This window comes from Cavia porcellus, unplaced genomic scaffold, assembly GCF_034190915.1.
Source record: "Cavia porcellus strain 051 isolate PalLab524CR breed Dunkin Hartley unplaced genomic scaffold, mCavPor4.1 scaffold_14, whole genome shotgun sequence".
NCBI lineage: Eukaryota > Metazoa > Chordata > Mammalia > Rodentia > Caviidae > Cavia > Cavia porcellus.
The window spans coordinates 57,718,849-57,726,982 of NW_026947497.1; the positions used below are offsets into that span (position 1 = coordinate 57,718,849).

Below are 8,134 nucleotides of genomic sequence, written 5' to 3' on the forward strand. Positions count from 1 at the left end.
CCTGTTTTGAAGCCCCATCAAGTTGTTGTTCATCTGTTTCCATTGGTTCTAACATGTTGTATCTTATTATATTTTAATGTAGGCAATAGTATAAGCAAATTTTTTTATAGGCAAAGAGATAATATAGAAACTGATGTTCGGTTTCTGTTAGCTGGTTCTAAGAAACCTGCAATAATTTCATTCTCTTGAATGGTTTCACACTGTCTTGAAAAGTTGGATGCTATAGTATACAAAGTTAGACTCAAATATTTCAAGGAAAGAGTCACTATGGTAACTACTATTAATGTCAGACTATCTGGTGGTGAAACACAATGGTGCTTAAATTTTTCGGTTCCCACTGGTGTTGTTCTATTGATATGTTCTTTTTTTTTATCTCAATCTCCCTTTTTTTCTTTTTTTAAAATTAATTTATTTCTTAGTATCTTTTAACTAAGGGAAAACTAAATTAAAAATAGTGGGATATATTATAGTAACTTTTTTGTTTCCCTATTAACCTGATTTGAACCCTGGTATTGTTCTCCACATCTTGTTCTGACTGATATTATTATATTCTGTTTTGCTTAATAGTATCAAGTTTGAGGGTATAGATAACCGTTTGGAAGGCAACCAGATTATTATATGATGCCCGTTATCGTTTGACTATTATCTTCATTGGAAGTCCTGTAAGCTGTCTAATGTGGGTTTTATTGGTCTTCTGTACTGTTTTGTTCAATTCTTTTATGCCAGCTGATATAGGCAACTCTTTTTAGGATAACAAGAGGCATAATGGTAACCATTGTTGGTCACCTAGTGTGAGAGTCGACCCCCCTGCTACAACCCCCTCCCCAGAGCGGAGAATGAAAGGGTTAACTCCCTAACTCCCCAGAGCGGGGAATGAAAGGGTTAACTCCCTAACTCCCCAGAGCAGGGAATGAAAGGGTTGACTCCCTAACTCCCCGGAGCTCTCAGAACAGAGCAGTAAAGAGTGCTTCACTCCCTAAACCTTTCCCAGGAGATAGTCAGAGCAGGGCCAAAAAGAATGTACTGTATAAACAGGACCAGGGAGCACCTGGCACTCTAAGGTCAACCCAAGACCCTCGGTCTCCATGGTTACTCAGCCCCAGACCCTCAAATCAGCATTAGCCAGGTCCTGCGCCGCTCAAAATTAACCAATGCGATTTGCTTCTGTAAACTTGCTTGCCTCCTACATGTACCTTTAAAAACCCTACACAAATTCCCCTCGGGGCCCCTCTGCACTTGTTTGCCTGAGGGACCCCATGTGCATGGAAATAAACTTTTTTTCCTCACCAAGAGTTGAGTCCTTGGGGTCTCTTTCCCTGCGGCGTCGGCCCTAACATCTTGGAGGCCCCACCGAGATAGCACGTCTCACGGAAGGTGACCTCAACGGCTCTGCGGTGGGTGAGTACGACCGGTCGCTTCTTATTTTTACTCTGAGGATCAATCTACCGGTATTTTACGCCCCGAGCCAAACGGCTCCGGTCTAGGGGCAATTTTTGTTACCTGTTTTTGTTATCTGTTCTCTGTTCTTGGGTGATCGGGGGACGCCCCACACGGTTTTCCGTGACTCACCGTCTGCGATAGGATTTTCCTATCGGTTTGGGGCCCAATCTGTGGTCCGTCAGGGCCAATTCGGAGACACCCTCCGAGGTGACTCGTTTGGGGAATTTCATTCCCAATCTGTGGTCCGTCTGGGCCAATCTGGGGAATTTCATTCCCAATCTGTGGTCCGTCCGGGCCAATCTGGAGGCACCCCCTAAGGTGACTCGTTTGATGTGAAACTAATGCGTGAGAGTGAGGTGGCCGGCCTGTTTGTCCTGTGTGTTGTGACTGTTGTGATCGGTTATTTGTTGTGTCGCGCGTACGCTAACCACTCTTTGTCTTCAGAACACCATGGGACAAATGACATCGTCCCCATTGTCCCTCACCCTCGACCATTGGTCGGAGGTTCGAGAGAGGGCTCACAATCTCTCCTTTCAGGTTAAAAAAGTAAATGGCAGACTTTCTGCTCGTCTGAGTGGCCCACATTCTCCGTGGATTGGCCACCAGAGGGGACTTTCCACCTTCCCCTCATCTTAGCAGTTAAGAACATCATCTTCCGCCCTGGACGAGAGAGCCACCCCGACTGGGTCACCTACATCTTGGTATGGCAAGACCTCAGGGAGAAGCCCCCACCGTGGGTAAAACCCTTCCTTCCTCCGCCCTCTCCTTGGTTGCCTGTTTAAACTTGTTACTAACTTAGGGGCTTGTTGCCCATTTCTGTTGCAGGATCCATATGGCTTATTAGATTCAAGGTTCATGATAAGAAAAATTATTTCCTTTAGCTGACCAAACTATGCAAGAAGCTCCCTTTGTTTGTGTCTTTAATGTTGTGGCACCTTGTTTAATATGTAAGACTTCAATTGATTGCTTGCAACCTCGGCATGCCTTTTAAAAGGAGTATTTTTTCTCTCTGGTGAAAATGTAAACATGTACACATATATATATATATCTATGGTTGTTAAGAGTCATGTCAACTTTGCCAAGTAAAAACCAGGCGGTACTATATTTGAGCCAGTTAAAAGGTTACAGTTTTGTTTTTAAAATACAACATTTTTATGTGGTAAAAAGACATAAAATAAGTATGTTTTGGGCTACTAGAAGGTGACTTCAAGGGTTTTGTTGAGAGTTTTGATGTTGTCTGAGAAATGAGAAAAAAAGGTAATTGACTGGTAATAGTAAAAAGAGGGACAAAGAGAGTGGTCTTCAAGTAAAGGTGTCTGGCTATGCCAGAATGTAGAAAAAGATTAAAGCTTAGTTTGAGAGGTATTATTGTAAGTTGTAGAAGGCTCAAGAGGATGTGAATTTTATTTGTCTTGGTTTATAGTACTACAAATAACAGGTTTGACAAAAAGTAAATGTGTTCAGAATTTGACAGTATTAGATCAGTTTTGGTAAAAGTATACATAAGATTGTACTTTGCTGCAAAATGTTTTCATTAAAATGAGATTATAGGTGATATTAAAAATAAGATACAAGTTCTTACATGCGCTGTAAACATCTGGGAGATTATACAGCACAATTTTGTTACCTATAAAAAAGCCCTTTTTGTTAAAAATATAATTTTAATAAAATAATGGCCTGTCACGTGACACCCTTGGACAAAAAAAACAGTGTGCCATCCAGATGAAGCCGGCTCTCTGATCCGGAATGCCAAAACCATGTTCTCCTTTTGTGCCACCCTGACTGGACATCCAGAGGTAAGGAGGTTTCCCAATATTGCCAGTTGTTCTCTTTGTAACTCAGTCGGCCCCACATGTTAGACAAAAATTACAAAGGTTTGAGAGGTTTAAGAAAATGCCCCTCAGCCAGTTAATAGAGATAGCACAAAAAGGTCTTTGAGAACTGAAAAATTTACAAAAAGATAGCCAAGATGTTAAAATTGCTCTATGAGAAAAAACTTTTAAAAAACAGACGAGACTTTCTGGGGGCAGTTGGATACTGTAGGCTAAATTTTACTGAAAAGCTTGCCTCTATATGACTCCCATAAGGGAGAAACTCAAAATTCACTGAACTGGACTGATAAATGTAAACAGGCCTTCCAACAGCTCAAGCGGGCCTTGACAGAGGACCCAGCCCTGGGACTCCCTGACGTTACCAAGCCTTTCATCTTGTTCATAGATAAACTCAGGGACATTGCCAAAAGAGTCCTAACTCAGGACATTGGCCCTTAAAAGAGGCCTATAGCCTACCTCTCCAAAAGACTTGATCCAGTGACAGGAGTATGGCCCCCTGCCTTAGAATACTAGCTACTGTGACAATGTTACTTAAGGAGACAAAAAAAAAAAAACTCGCTTTGGGCAAGTGATTTCTGTGGTAACCTCTCACAGTTTAGAGACTCTTATCAAAACCCCCCCTAAAAAAAAAAAAAAAAAAAAAAAAAAAAAAAGGGCTCTCAAATGCCAGAATTCTACTGTCAAGCCCTGCTTCTAGACCCAGAGTTAATGATATTCAAGACTTCTTCAGCTTTAAACCCAGCCACCCTTATGCCTGATGATGATCCGGAGGAACAAAGGACACCTCTCCATGAGTGTGCTGACATCCTCGAACTGCAGCAGAACCTACAGGCTGATCTTACTGACCAGCTTTTGGGAAATGCCAACAACTGTTCGATGAAAACAGCTTCATCCAAAACGACAAACGAGTGGCCGGGGCAGCAGTGACCACCGAAAAGGAGTCCCTACAGACACTCCAACCTGTGTTGGCCTGGATCCACCAGCTGTTTAGACAAAAACACTTGGACCTGCCTTCAGAGACCAAGGCCTCAAGGACTCCAGTCTTGGTTCGATGTCACCACCGTGACTCCCTTAAACCCCGCTGAGAAAGACCTTTCACCGTGGTGCTCAGTACCCCCACTGCCATCAAGGTAGCAGGAAAAACTGCGCGGATTCACTACACTCATGTAAAGCCACTGGAAACAGCAGACAACGAGGGACATACTCAGTGGACTACACAACAGACTGGTAACCCTTAAAGTTAAAAATTGACTAACTGTTTTAGCTTGCTTGTTTTGATTTTAATAACATTAATGCCGACCTTACATGGCGGCTTTGGTCCCCCTGTAAGCAAAAAAAAAAAAACCAATTGTTAAAGATCTTTTGTTAAAAAAAAAAAAAAAGGGGGGTCTCTGCGCCGCACTTAAAAAAAAAATGTTGTTTTTACACTGATCATACTGGGATTGTAAAAGATACAATAAAAAAGTTGAGAGAGAAAATCAGATCTCAAGAGCCCCCTTCAAATAAAGCCAAAGTGTTCTCTTTCCGAGAATCAATTCTGCCCTATATCCTCCCTTTATTGAGACCCCTGGCCGGATTCATTATAGTCATGGCTATAGCCCCTTGCCTCATTAACCGAGTAACCCGGTTTGTAAGGGCTCAGATCTCTCAGGTAAAAGTTATGGTGCTACGTCAACAATATGACCCCTTACCTATACAGGACTTTTAGGATTAAAAGTCATTGGAGAAATAAAAGGGGGGAATGTGAGAGTCGACCCCCCTGCTACAACCCCCTCCCCAGAGCGGAGAATGAAAGGGTTAACTCCCTAACTCCCCAGAGCGGGGAATGAAAGGGTTAACTCCCTAACTCCCCAGAGCAGGGAATGAAAGGGTTGACTCCCTAACTCCCCGGAGCTCTCAGAACAGAGCAGTAAAGAGTGCTTCACTCCCTAAACCTTTCCCAGGAGATAGTCAGAGCAGGGCCAAAAAGAATGTACTGTATAAACAGGACCAGGGAGCACCTGGCACTCTAAGGTCAACCCAAGACCCTCGGTCTCCATGGTTACTCAGCCCCAGACCCTCAAATCAGCATTAGCCAGGTCCTGCGCCGCTCAAAATTAACCAATGCGATTTGCTTCTGTAAACTTGCTTGCCTCCTACATGTACCTTTAAAAACCCTACACAAATTCCCCTCGGGGCCCCTCTGCACTTGTTTGCCTGAGGGACCCCATGTGCATGGAAATAAACTTTTTTTCCTCACCAAGAGTTGAGTCCTTGGGGTCTCTTTCCCTGCTGCGTCGGCCCTAACACTAGTAATCTTTTTCCATCCTCCTGTTCTAACTGACTCTGTTATACTTTGTCACGTTGGGTTTTTCTTTGGTCTGTCTTGTTTTTTTTTTTTTTTTTTTTTAACTTTTTTCTTTTCCTCTTCAAAGAAAAAGTTATAAAAACTGTGGGAGTAATGGAAATGAAAATATGTGATTGTTAGCGTAAAAAAGAGAGGAAGGAAAGTGATCTAAAGGATATAACTGCAAGTATATTTAAATGTGTAGGATAGAGAAGCATATTGCTGAGTTTTGTTGGATCATTGAACACAACTGTCTGCAATCTCACTGTATTAATGTCCACTTTGTATGCTTTAATTTTGTAATCTAGACAACTGTTTCTGAGATGACAATGTGTGATCTATTTAACTGGTGAATTCTTACTCTATATTTTTTCTGTTGAAATTCTTTATTTCTTCTAGCCTTTTACTGTTTTGCTTCACTTAGTTTTGTTTTTCTCTTTAAATAAATTTTAAAAAATTAGTCTTTTCATCTCACATCAGTTGTCTAAATTTTGGATTCTTTTAATCTACAGTGAAAGAAATAAAAGGAACACCCCTCTGGAATTAATTGGTATGACTCACATTTTCCCAGTTGAGGTGATTTAACATTTATTATGATAACCTGCCCTACGTCTGTGTAGAAAACACCATAGAAATAGAAGCAGCACTTTGCTTGTCCTTGGGCAATCAGGAGACTGATTGTCAAAAAATCCTGTGAATCCTAATGTAAATATTAATACAAGCCCATATTCTTTTATTTGAAATCTTTGGGGCCAGATATGCATCTGAATTCAGAACTTCTAAAATTTGAGAGAGGAGGCAAAGATATTTATATCACATATTAGAGGTCATTGGTAGAGGGATTGGTGGCAATACTCTATAATAAATACACTTGTACTTCTGTGCTGAAACATACAAATAGTCAGGTCAAATGAGATGAAATAAGAGTATCAGACCATATCCCAATTTAGGGTGGAGTTTGGTTAAACCCAATTAGGTTATGTCAAGTTTTGCTGTTTATATGAGTTATAAAAAACAGCTTTGGAGGATTTAAGAATGTTTAGATTTTGGAATTTCACACGAAAGACTGATTCTTTTGTCTCATGCAAGCTTCTAAAATGAAAGATATTGACTGAGAGTTTTTACTTGAGCCCAAATTGTGCAAACATATTGGAGCAATTCAACTTACCTACTTTAAAGGAAAATTTAGTGACATCGTAGACCAAGCAGATATTCTTTACTTGTGCATTTATTGGAAATGTGTTTCCATGCAGTCCTGGGGGTGAGCTGTGTAACACCAAGGGATCAGCAGTTGGTGGGGGTCTCGTCCCTGCATCTGAGATGGTGGCAGAGGGGGAGACAGTGTGAGCAGTTTCCCTTAGAGAGATAGCGTTCCATTCATGGGGCAGAAGCTTCCCAGCCCTGGTCAGTTCTGAAGGACCACAGGCCCTGACAATGCCTGAATTCTGAGCATGCAAATTTGAAACACAACCTGGGATATTTCAGAATTTTTGACCTGGTTTCATCTGTGTACCTTCTTACATGGTGATGAGATAAAATTTCAATCTTAGCTAGTTGCTATGTAAATCCTTATCTCCTGACCCCCCTCCTGTTTGTTTCATCTGGGTGTTCCTAATCAAAAAATGAAACCTTGCAAAATGTTGACATTTTATTCTCAGTGTGTGCCAGTTTTGAATTAATCATTGATTCTTTTATGTCACAAAAGTAGATCTCAAATACATTCCACACAGAACTAAAGCATTTCTTTCCAAATTGTTGGGATATGTCAATCAGCTGCCTAACATTTTCCAGTGACTTTTCATTGTTCTTTAAAAAGAAACAAAATTACTCACAAGGCATCCAGGTTCCTGGGGGTTCCAGTCCCTGCCCCTCTTCATGTTACTTCACATCTCCCCTCTGATCGGTTTTCATCCCTGTGTAATTCAGGTAGTCTACACTATGCCTTACTGTTGGGGTGTTTGGGTGCTTCCAACCACCATTCTCCCCACTCCTTGTCTACCTCCTGCTCAGGCTTCCTTGAATACCATCAACACAGAGACATTTCCCCAGTGCAAGGCGGGTGTCTACTCTACTTCTGTTTCTCAGGACCCTGCTCTTCCTTTTCACTTGATTATGATCTGGTTACACCCTTACTTCCCTCATTTTAATTAACACTCCCATTGGACTTTGAGGTCCACAGACCAGCATTCATAATGCTGAGTCATTTCCTTGAGCTCAGTGATTTGCAGAGAGCTGACTTAGAGTTGGAGCTCAACAATAGTGTGAATGCAGGAAAAGAACCTTCATTGGCAGTGACTAACAGCTAACAAAGCTGTCACACTCATTATCACACCTAATCTCAATTCAACTGTGAGGCAAGCAGGGCAGGTATAATTAGCTCTAGGCTACAGATAAATATGATAAGTTTAGAAGATTAAGTGATTTGACTAGACTGACAGGAAGGTGAGAATAACGTCCTGGATTTCTCATTTTAAGTTCATTTAAAAGTGTTATTTTCCTCCAACTACTGTATCTCACCATCTTTGAAAACGAAAGA

At 41.4% G+C, this 8,134-nt stretch overlaps 1 long non-coding RNA gene across 1 annotated transcript; it reads left to right on the forward strand.

Moving 5' to 3' along the window:
• The first annotated feature begins 796 nt into the window (after positions 1 to 796).
• On the forward strand, positions 797 to 5,514 carry LOC134478730 (uncharacterized). The gene is made up of 2 exons (XR_010051527.1): positions 797 to 2,141; positions 4,214 to 5,514. It is a non-coding gene; the product is annotated as an uncharacterized LOC134478730 (long non-coding RNA).
• The last annotated feature ends 2,620 nt before the right edge of the window (positions 5,515 to 8,134 follow it).